Source organism: Cryptotermes secundus, unplaced genomic scaffold (assembly GCF_002891405.2).
Source record: "Cryptotermes secundus unplaced genomic scaffold, Csec_1.0 scaffold975, whole genome shotgun sequence".
NCBI lineage: Eukaryota > Metazoa > Arthropoda > Insecta > Blattodea > Kalotermitidae > Cryptotermes > Cryptotermes secundus.
Window position 1 is genome coordinate 281,335 of NW_019728507.1, and position 11,786 is coordinate 293,120.

General features: G+C 43.0%; 1 long non-coding RNA gene across 1 annotated transcript in view; it reads left to right on the forward strand.

Annotated features, from left to right (window-relative positions):
* The window catches only part of LOC111865256, a 195,368-nt gene extending 191,515 nt beyond the window's left edge, over nt 1-3,853 (forward strand). The window contains exon 3 of the long non-coding RNA XR_002842953.2: nt 3,386-3,853. This is a non-coding gene — a long non-coding RNA (uncharacterized LOC111865256). The remainder of the gene's footprint in view (nt 1-3,385) is intronic.
* Nucleotides 3,854-11,786: the final 7,933 nt, after the last annotated feature.

Sequence of the window (11,786 nt, forward strand, 5' to 3'; positions counted from 1 at the left end):
AGATATGTTACCCTGAAACGTCTAATGAAAACATACAGTAATAGCCATTGTTGAGAGCTGTTACCAAGCAACGACTAGTGAAAGCAGACCGAGAAGACTTAGCGTGGAGCGATTTGTAGTGTGAAAATCAGCAGTAGTGATATACTTATTTGTAGTTACAAGCTGTATGTGGTCAATAAGTCTATTCGCCAATCAAAGCCCCGTCTATAGTCTCAAATACACGTGACAGTATCTTAAATTCCTGCTAGTGAGATCAATGAACGATCCTTGCACGTTTTCACATTCATATTGCTTATGGGAAAGTTGAGGGCCCCCAATGGACTGCTGCTTAGGCCAACATCGAACTTTTGTTAAAAATAATTAAGAATGTGTTAGTATATCCCAGATATAATTCTAAACGCAGACATAGTACGCTTTCTTATAAAATAGGTACTCTAAAAATTATCTCTACGTAACTGCCTGGTTTTAGCCTGTTTTGCTTGAAAATGAAGGACGTTATTATTATGGGCCTAGGTTTGCTGTCCTCTGTTCTTTTGGTTGGAATTATGTCTGTTATTTAGATCTGGTTAAACCGTCTTTAGAGGTGGAACTAATTGCTTTGGTTTTTGTAGGAGAATGAACTAGCGCGCATACCAGAAATAATCCAGACAAAAGATAAAAGAAAAATAGAAAGCGATAAAAGAATAGAACCGAAAATAATATAAATATTTCGTTTGTGCCCATGCGTATACAACTTTTCTAATTTTTTAACAAACTAATAGATTTTCATGAAACTTGATTTGACATGATGCAAAACTCGGCTACCTCATACATGATTTTTCTTGCTGCCAATCATACCAGTATGCCTTCATGACAGCTTCGAGGTTGCGGTGACTCTAGTACCAATTGGATCATGGAAATTTGTAGGGCCTTAGAAATTCAGAAACATACACATTCTGCTGAGATAATTTGTGTTGATGTTTTAAGTTCTTGCAGGAGTGACCATGAAGGTGTCTACTTCTGGGATATAACGCCTTAAGCAGACGCTGCTTACTGCATGCTTTATGCAGGTTTCTTGCTTAGCGATATATTCCTTCGAAACTTTAGCTAACTTTCACCACACTGCACGGTGTTATAACCAGGAAGTTATACAAAATAACAGCTTGGAGACGGCAAGAGTTTACTTTAATTTTCGATTTGATTGCAGCAACTAATTAAACATTGGCTCTGAACCCATGAAGTGTTATGTCCAGCTAGATCTCAAACAGAGCTACAGCCTGTGTGTGAAGCACTGTTCACATATCACTCAGTGTAACCGCCCTTACTATGCGATTCTTTAGAGGTTATGTCTCACAGGTTTAAAGAGTCGACATCTGGAGCTATACACGAATAAGTTCTTTCCCAGGACCTCTTGTTCAGATTTAGAAGCGCCATTCAGTACTTTACATGTGACTGCAACTACCTCCTAAATTAATCCCCCCCCTTTCACTTAAAACGTCAGTGACGCCACTGCAACGCGAACCCCACCAGCTAAAATACGCTCCCCTGCTCCCTGCTATCGTCATCACCCTACCCCAGCATTCACGTGATTGGTCGCTTGTCATGACATCGGAATTATAATAATCTGATTATTGGACTTGTCTAGAAAGAAACAGACGTTTCAACTTGATATAGAAAGTTCGATATGGGGTATCTCTGCAGCGTTCGAACGCTTGCTTCTGTATGCTTTAATGTTTCCGAAAATTTGACCTTTCCCCGTTATATGCATGCATTGCTGTAGTTACTAGGCGCCACAGCTGTTCGTCTGTCCAAGGCATTTCTTCTTCGGTAATGGCAGCTCACATTATCATGACCAATTTATTCCGCGGCAATTTTACTAGCCAAAGGACATGAATATTTTCAAACTAAATGTTAGGGATGGATTTCTTTCTGAATGAAGAAATGTTTTAAGATCAAATGAGACAATACTTTCTGGTACGACTGTACTATAAATTAGCTGAGATAAGTTTGTTTCCAAAACGAAGCTTAGGTCGTGAGGTAAGCAGAAGCATGAAAAATGGAAGGCCTACAGGGGACATAAACCCAAGTAGTGAGAACATACATACGAAAGGGGGACAAATGTGGGCGCCGCAAAAGGAAAATAACGCGGAATTGTGAGAGAGACTTTCGGTCTCAAACAAACGTATTTTAATGTGAACAACGGTATGCAGTAATACGGAAATATATTTACTTAAGCTCTAGTGCAGGGCGACGGTTTTCAAAAAGTGAACAGTTGCCTGAAGATGGTCAAGTAAGGCCGAAACATGATGCAGTTGATGTGAGTTTAACGTTAAATCAAATTAAAGAGATACTGTGAATATTTTTAAGTTGTATTGAAAAAGGAGATGAATGTGTGAGCGCTACGTGTGGTAAAGCTATCCCTGTAAGAGGCCACGGAAGCCCACAGGGCTGTGAGACGTTGAGGGTCCCACATTATCTAGACAATCGGCTCAAAGATGGCGGTAAAATTTGAGATTTCCTCAATAATTTCTAGAAGTGGCTTTACGATACAGTATTAAATAAAAACAGATTTTTCGCATGGCAATATGACAGAAGAAGAGAAGAAATGTCATTTAAATTGGAAATGACGTGAAAATAGAAGTGAATATATAAACAAAAAACAAACTCCGTGGCCTGTAGTCTGCAAGCGAACTATACCGACCGAGCGACCGCCGCTTGTCGGCGAAGTTAGTGCCAACCTTGGCCGCGCCATAGCTCAAGCGGTTATTCTCTGGCTTCCCACCACGGTGGCCCGGGTGGCGCTGGGGCGGGTTTTTTCCGAGAACTTCGGTTTCCCCTGACAATCTTCATTCCACCAAATTCTCCATCATCATAATCACTTGGGGCAGGCTACAATAGGCCAATCAGTGGCCGCCGTGCCGGGTTGACCCAGTTGGACTCCACCCCCCACTAAGCGAATTACAAAAAAACTTGTGCCAACTTTTGAGGATAGAGGGTGCCATGTGGTCAGCGCAACGAATCCCCACGGCCGTTAATTTCAGTTTTCTAGACCGCAGCCGCTATTTCCTTGAAATAGCTCCTCAATTATCCTCATGAGGCTGAGTGGACCCCGTTCCAGACCCATTATTTCTCAGAAAATCTGGTAGCGCCGGGAATCGAACCCGAACCTCTGGCTCTGTAGCCAGGAACTCTGACCACTGGACCACAGAGGCAGTCAATGAAGATACAATATTGCTCAAATTAGCGTATGTATATGATCTCAGGGCCGGTCACAGTAGCCGAGCGGTCTAAGGCATGTACTGTCTTCGCTCACTTGGAAACCGAGATCGTGGGTTCGAATCCCACTCAGGGCATGGATGTTTAGTTTGTGTGTGCGTTTTACTGTGTTTGATTTGTTTGTGTACAGGTAGAGGCCTTGCGAAGATATGAACTCAGAGGACAGGGAGACGTGAGAAGTCCCAGAAGTGCGTGAAAAGACTCAAAACTTTTGTTCACCGGAATGCCTCGTAGCATCCAATTCTTCTTTTGGAAACAGACAAAGAGTGGCAGTGCACAGTTGCTTCCTTGCAATAGAATACTCGGCCCATCCTAACCTCCTTCGGACTTCTGCATTCATCTGCCATCCAGTAGTAGCTGTGTGTCAGTAAACAGAGTTGTAGCGTGTGCTTCAGTATGAATTCTCATGAACTACCGTCCAGTACTGCAGATACAGGGAGCACCACTGAATGTTTTCAGCATCGGCTGCCGATCGCAGTGGCCGCGCGGTCTGAGGCATGAGTTCTTCGCTCTATCAAATGCTGAGATCGTGAGTTCGAATCCCACTCAAAGCATGGATGTCTGTGTATGTTTTTATTCTGTGTTTGTGTTACCCTATGTATAGATAACGGCCTTGCGATGGATCTGATCACTCCTCCAAGGAGTCCTGCCGTCCGTGTAAGAAAGATTACGAAACTGAAGAAGAGGCCAGGGGCCAAGAAAGGGCTGTAGAGCCATTGATGAATGAATGAACGAAAGAGTCTGGTAAATAAAGGATACTGGAATTAATAGCAGCATGCATTTCACATTATCTGCGCTGAGGTGCCCGGATATAGCGAACGTAACAATGTTGAGAGAAGTTTAAATACAGAACTTGAAACAGGCTGCGTGTATCATTCCGTGTCCAGTAGGGCTTCTTCTAAAAGATATGATGTTCATAGGCAACGCAGAAATTGAGACCAGAATAGCTTAAAGCTAAAAATACCAGGGCTTCTAACCTTTGAAAAAAAATCGGTTCCACATGCGGTTAGGTGGCCTGGAATTTGACGTTGTAAGAAGCCGAAGTTTGTATTTAATTTTGACATAACACGAATGTATACACATTTGACAGAAGAAAATGTATTTATACGCTGTTTGCCCGAGTTCTGTGACTTGCGACAAAACGTTAAGGGACAGTAACTTACATAACCGAATCGGTACAGTTGCTGATACACGTAGTTAACATTGCGCCTTTTGTGCTTGAACGTCACCTTTAAGAGTTCTATCTTCTGGAACATAGAGTCATGTAGTCCGGTCACTTCACGTGTCCGCACGGCTCTGTCTACCACAAGATGGCCCTCCTCTTCGCAACCAACGCTGTGAGACCCTCGTATCCTGAGTCACCTCGTTCTCTATGTTGGAGGCTTATTCGAGTCTTGTCTTCCTCCAATAGTAGGTGCTTTCCAAATCCTATTCAGAGAGGTTAGACAATTGCTGTAGATGGGGGAACAGCTCACAGTAATGCTCCTACCTTAGTAACGCTCACTCACTCACTCAGTCACTCTTGAAGCTGAGACCTTCTTGAGAAACCGCCAATTGTGCAGCTACTCAAGAATTCTCCAACATTTTATGGAATCCGAAATTTCATTACCGTGTTCACAAGAGCCCTTCACTGGTCCCTACCCTGAGCCAGATCGTTAAAGTCCATACCATCTCATCCATTTCAATATTGTTCACCTACCAATGTCTTGGTCTTCCTAGTGTCCTCTTTCTTTCTGACTTTCCCACCAACGTAACGCAAGACAGAAAAAATACAGTAAACACATTTGCACAGAGGCAGGATTGGAACTGGGAATCCCAGTGTTTGGTCGGCCTAAACCAAGAAGTAGGAAATAACACGAAACAAATGTAATGTAGGCTGTCCGGTCAACAGGAAATGTAACATGTCATCCATAAATCGAGATGAAAGGACACGCTAAGACTCTTTCATTTATCTGCCCTTCCTAGCAGGTATACAGCACAGTGTCTTCGAAAAGGCGCCCAATCCTGAAGCAGTAATAGATTTCCAGTTTGGCTTCCTGATAAATTCGCAGGCGGAGAAGAAGTTAAGAGCTTTCTTTAGACCGGGGATGTCCAAACTGAGCACCGTTGGAAACCGGAAGTGGAAATAAAATGTAGCAATTCATACATACGCTCTTAGGGCATAAACTTTTAGCAGTTGTGGACGAATTTGCTTGCGAACCCGGATGTTTTTTTTATTCGCATAGTGGGGGGTTGAGTGCAGCTGGGTGCACTCGGCACGGCGGCCACTGATTGGCTTATTGTACCTGCCACGGTGATAATGACGATGGAGGATTTGGTGGAATGAAGAAATTCGGGTTCCGTAAAATCCTGGGAAGTTCTTGAGTAGCTGCACAATTGGCCGGTTCTCAAGAAGGGCTCAGCTCCATGTGTGAGTGAGTGGGTGAAGGCAATTATGTCAGTGGGTGTTACATCTCTCCTAGACAATTCTGTAGTGTCGATAAGTTAAAATGAAGAATTCGCTGCATACGCCACAATAGACTCATACACGCAGTCACTGCAAGACAGAGAGTGACTGTAGCTAGGTGTTTATATATACTGAGTCACTGATTCATTGATGGCGTGCGCCAAGGGCAGTTATTGGCCCAATTAAAAGGCATAGTGTGTTAAATACGCGAAGAAAATTCTGTTTATAATCTCGATTAGTATTTGTTCCAAAGAAATAGCTGCCCAAATTAATCGGTGGCCCTATTAACCAGAACACGCTCTATTCCCTGACTTGTTCTCTGCGACGTTTCTTTACTATTTCGCGGCATAAACAGAACATGTAACTAGAGTTAAAGTAAAGAAATGTTCGGCGGGCCGCGCCATAGCTCAAGCGGTTAGTCGCTGGCTTCCCACCGCGGCGGCCCGGGTTCGATCCCGGGTCTGGTCAAGTGGGATTTGTGGTGGAGAAAGTGGCGCTGGGGCAGGTTTTCTTCGAGTACTTCGGTTTCCCCTGCAAATCTTCATTCCACCAATTGCTCCACAATCACCCTCACCTGTCATCTGGGGCTGGTACAGTAGGCCAGAAGTGGCCGTAGTACAAGGGACTTACTCCCACCCCACTAGCAATAAAAAAATAAATGTTTATGTTTGCTGAAGTGATAGAAAATATGGCATTAAGTTCTGAATCCTCATAATACATTCATCATGGACCTTGCGTTACGAAAGCACCGACGGACACACTGACTTCCCCATAAGAGGAGGTCACTTCATTTTGTCTAAGAGTACTTTGTCACGGAAGGAAATGTTAACATGAAACAGTAAAATGTCGGATTTAGCCCAAGTTGGACAGCCCTGTCGTTAAATTGACAGTAAGAAGGGTCCACGCCCTAGGAAAGATGTATGTCTTGCATCTAGACTGCTCGGCAGTTTTCCATTTCCAGAGCCACTCGCCAGAACGGCTTACCAGCCAGTGGACAGATACAGCCTGATCATCAAGATGAACTCCACTACTAGCTCCGGACGCTGAACAAGCAGGACGACTGGAACCCCATTCCCGAGAAGGCAGCACCCGTGAGTCCGTGTTGGAACTACCAGTTCAAGAAGACTGAGAGGGGCAGGAGACGTGACACGCATAGAAAAGAAGTGCTTACACAGTTCTGGCAGGAAAGCTTAGAAGGAAGAGAACACTAGGAAGACCTAGACGTAGATGGAAGGATATTGTAGCATGTAGACCAGTTGCTAAGTAATGAGTCTGTAGACAAGGGCCATTGCTAGGTATTGACCGTAATAAGCAACAAGAATTGTGTTCTCTACGCGTTCCGAGCGATAGCCACGTGATGCAACAATAGGAGAACTGTTGGGAGAAGTGTTTCCTGTGCGGTCGGTGCCGAGGCTATATAACGAGGAGCAGCTGCGTTTACGGGAGTCTTGACACGGCATTGAGAAATAGTAGGATGTCGGTGTGAGATGGCCCCATCCTGGGAGTTAGTCAGTTGGAGCAATGAGTTAGTGGTGAGACAGTCGCTGGCCAGTAAGGACATGAACACGGGAGCTGAGGAAGCTACAGCGCTGAAGCCGTTACCAGGTGACAACCAGTGAAGACACAGCAGACCGAGAAGACTTCGCACATGCTGCAGTGAACTGCAATGTGTGAATTAGCGTTAGCGCTATAGTTACTTGTGGTTACAATCTGTAAGTGTTCAATACGTCTGATTGCCAATCCAAACCCAGTCTGTAGTAAAGCACGTGACAATATTATACTGGATCTTAAATGTAATAAAAGGGCGTGCAATGGACTGAGCTAGCTCAGGACGGGGACCAATGGCGGGATCAAGTGAACGCTCTAATAGAGATTCGGGTTCCAGAAACTCTGGGAATTCCTTGATCAGCTGGGCAACTGTTGACTTCTCAAGGACTCAGGTCCATTAGAGTCCACAATGGTACTGTACCACACCCAGTCTTCTATATCACTCATTCCAAACTCTTTTAGCTCGAGGCTCCCTTGATATAAATACAAAATATATGAGGCCCTAAATAGTCAAACTCCTGGCCTGTAGTCCGCAACTGAACTATACCGACCGAGCGACCACCGCTTTTCGGCGAAGTTAGTGCCAACTTTTGCTGATAGAAGGTGTCACGTGGTCAGCGCAACGGATCCCCACGACCGTTAATCTCGGTTTTCTAGACCGGAGCCGCTATTTCCTTGAAATAGCTCCTCAGTTATCCTCACGAGGCAGAGTGGACCCTGTTCTAGACCCACTACTTCTGACAAAACCTGGTAGTGTCAGGAATTGAACCCGGGACGTCTGTATCTGTAGCCAGGAACTCTGACCACTAGATAACAGAGGCGGTCTATATGAGGCCCTAAAACTTACTAGAATGACAGCCTGCAATGTGTTTTAGAAATTTAAAAATATAATTACTAATGAACCTGAATTATATTCATGAATTACTTTTCTACTCATGCTATATGTTTGTAATTTGATGTGTTTTTTCTTATCAATTTATGTGTATGCTAATTAGACCATTTGCATTCCTGGCGCCTTCAGAAGAAAGCTATGCATAGCCCAGGAGGAGAGCACGGCCGTTGCTTTCGCCATGGTAACATCTCAAGTAGAACTAATGTAGGATTTTAATTTATCAGAGCAGTGCTTATCAATATTGCGGCGTTCTGTGATGAAGCGCATGCAATTTGGTAAGCAGGTCTGAAGTTGCAGGCATTGGGTTCCTCCTAAGCGTTGGTATCTATCGACCAAACTACACGGCAACACACCTCGGACCACCTCAACTACTCCATCTAGTGCAGAGACTAACAGTAGGTGAGCTTGATGTCCACATCACTTCTACGCCTTCATGGCGGGCGTGTTGTATAAGTCACAGGGGTTTAGTTGCATGTGCTTTACTAGACAGTGAGTGGTACTGTGTTTCGCATTCCTAAGCTGCATGGTTCGAATCGTGACGCATATTCTGACCGTAGTTCCACCATGTGCAATGACGTACCTACATTATTTTTTTAATCAGAAAGTTATTTGATGTCAATGAAATTTCCCCAGTAGGACTAACTGCAACGAAGGCAGTATGATTGAATTGCACTATAGAAAGACTCCCTCGGTACGTGTTCACGCCCTCAACCACTTAATTATTGATCTTCTTCTTCTTCTTAAGCTTTACTGCCGCCACAACCATGTGTGGGTCTTGACCTCCGAAATGGTTCTCCTCCATAGATTCTAGAGGTTTCGTAATAGCATATTTTTTCCGGGCAGGTGAGACTAGCCCACACCCAACCCCCAGTCTGAAAGAGCAGGGACTATTCTTCGGCTGGACCCTACGCTTTGACTTGTCTGGCAAGGGTGACTCTACCAGGAACTTACGCTCCCACCAGCATGCCTCTCAAGGTCATTGTGGCGCTTAGACCTGCTCTCCACGATAAGGCGGTAGTCCTCAAGGAGGATTGATATAATTAATAGTATCGTTATTGACGAGAATATTAATGCCTGAAGGCAGCTGAAACCAAAATCATAACCGCGCAGTCTTCTTCATGCCGAGTGCACGTGTCTATCCGTCCACCCACCCACCCACCCACCCACGTGCAACGTATGTGTGTGTATAAGAGGTAAAATGGTTTTCCCCTACTTAATAATTTAAGTCCTATGCCATGAAGGCATATTGGGAAGTGGTGGTATAGCTCCGCCATTCTTGACCTCGGCGCTAGATGGAGGCGAGTGGTCAGCTTCAAGTCCCTGCCGCTTTACTCCCACAAAAATAGCCCTCAATACCCACTGGATAGGAGGATGGATGGGCCTCAGAGGCGGTGTAGACTCTATGGAGAAGAGAAATCTTTCCCATGGCAGGAATCGAACATAGAATCTGGAATCGAACACGTGGATCGTCGCTGTACCGACTGAGATATCCCGGCTCAGTTGGCTATCTGTCTATCTTAATAACAGGAAATGATTTAGAGCCATGTATGCATATGCGTTATGATGTCACACACTTACACAGGTGGCAGCTCTGTATTCAAGATGGGCTGTTTGAAAGATGAGGATCTAACGCAATTCACTGTTATAACAAACAAAGGATTGAACGAGATAAATTTATTCATTTATTTATCAATTTATTCACTTGTAGTCTGTTTAATGATGCTGCCAGTAACTCAGAAATACACGTGTATATTTCAAGATAGAATCCAATAGCTTAATTATGTTAGCGGAGGGTAAAGTAACAGGAACAACAACAAATAAAAAATGGCCTGAACAGACATTGCCAAATGATAGGATTATAATGAATAATGAATTTCAAAGGGTGTGAAAGGAAGCGGTCCAGTTTAGGTTACTATTCAACCATTTGGCTATAGGACTGAGTAGCAAACATCTCAATCAGCATACTTGGTGTACCAGCCAAGATTTGAACCGCTCACCCCATGAGTCAATTTTGTCCTGTGAAAGGGGCCAAGGAAAAGAAGAAAGGAGTGAAGGTTGAAATCACACAAAGAAAATGGTTCCCCATTGAATTATTACGGGCATTTTGTTACTCTTAATATTATATACATACCATATACACGTATATGTATATAATGTATGTAATGTATATGTTTATAATATTATATTGATACTACTGACTGCTGTGTCAATTAACATAACGAAAAGAAATGGCGAAAGAATGCTCAGAAAGAAAGAAGAAATAGAATGGAGGATATAAATAAGAACGATGTAAGGAAAGAATACAGAAGTAAACTAAAAGCAAAGAATGTACAAATGAACATGTAAATAAATAGGAAACAAGCAAACAAATACAAATATAAATCACTCCGTCCAATGTGACCTGTAAGTTTATTACTACATGAAAACTTAACACCCTTACATGTTTCGGTCTCTGCGGACCATCTTCAGAGGGCAAACATCACTACAAATAGGAAACCACCATCACATAAGTTAGTCACATTGTTAGCGTGATGGACTAGAATGAAACAAATCAAATTTAAGCAAACAAATTAAGAAGTTCTTCCGTGCTGATATGTACTGAAATGTATTGACTCAGAGAAGTGGGTCCGATGTTTCAGATTGCTTTTGCCACTAAATGTGGACCCGTCTAGCTTTGGGCCAACAAACTGGTTCAAGAAGTCATAAATTCCAGGGCCCGAAGTTATACTTAAAATGTGAAGTCTTTTCTGCTAAGCTTATCGCATAATATGGAGGCTTCTCTCCTTACAGTGTTGACTTTTTTCAGAAAATCCTGATAACTGAACGATTTCTTACATAAATTACAGACAAATGGCCGCCCCGCACTATGTATGCGTCATTGTCTCTTCAGAACATCCTGGTAACAGAATGACTTGTTACACACATCACAGACCAGTGGCTGCTCCCCACTATGCATGTGCTAATGTCTTTATAGAAAAATCTGAGAATTGAATGATCTCTTACATCACAGAAAAATTGCCACTCCACTATTTTTATACACCGCTGCATCTGCAGATAACACATTTGACTTAATAGCTCCATACCCCAACCACATACAAATGGCCACGCCTCTCTATGTATGCATTCATATTTCTTCAGGTCACTTCTATTAATGAATGACTTTTTATACACATCACAGACAAATGGCTGTTCCTTGCTGTGTGTGTGTGTGTGTGTGTGTGAGTGTTGACATCCGCTCTGATAAGAAAAGGAAAAGTGAAACTATTGTAATATAACTTAAAAGGAAGAAAAATGAAATTTAAAGGAATGTGTAAAATGGCACAAATAATCAGTGCATTACAAGAATTTCCTCATTTACCAAATTCCACTACATGACTAAAATTTTAATGCATTTTCTCCTGTAAATGATGAAAGAAACACTGTTAGTTTGAAGCCATATGTGAGAGATGGAAGAAATATCAAAGTAAGGACAGAGTTTAACATATTTATGTGTACACCAGCAAATACCATGGAACATTGTATGGTGTCTCTGTAGAGGACTGAGGCCAGACATGAATGTGCGTGATTTTTATTTGTAAGTACGTGTACAATCGAAAGAATAAATCTATGCATGCAGTCCATGTGTTCTAGATATTATTACAGACT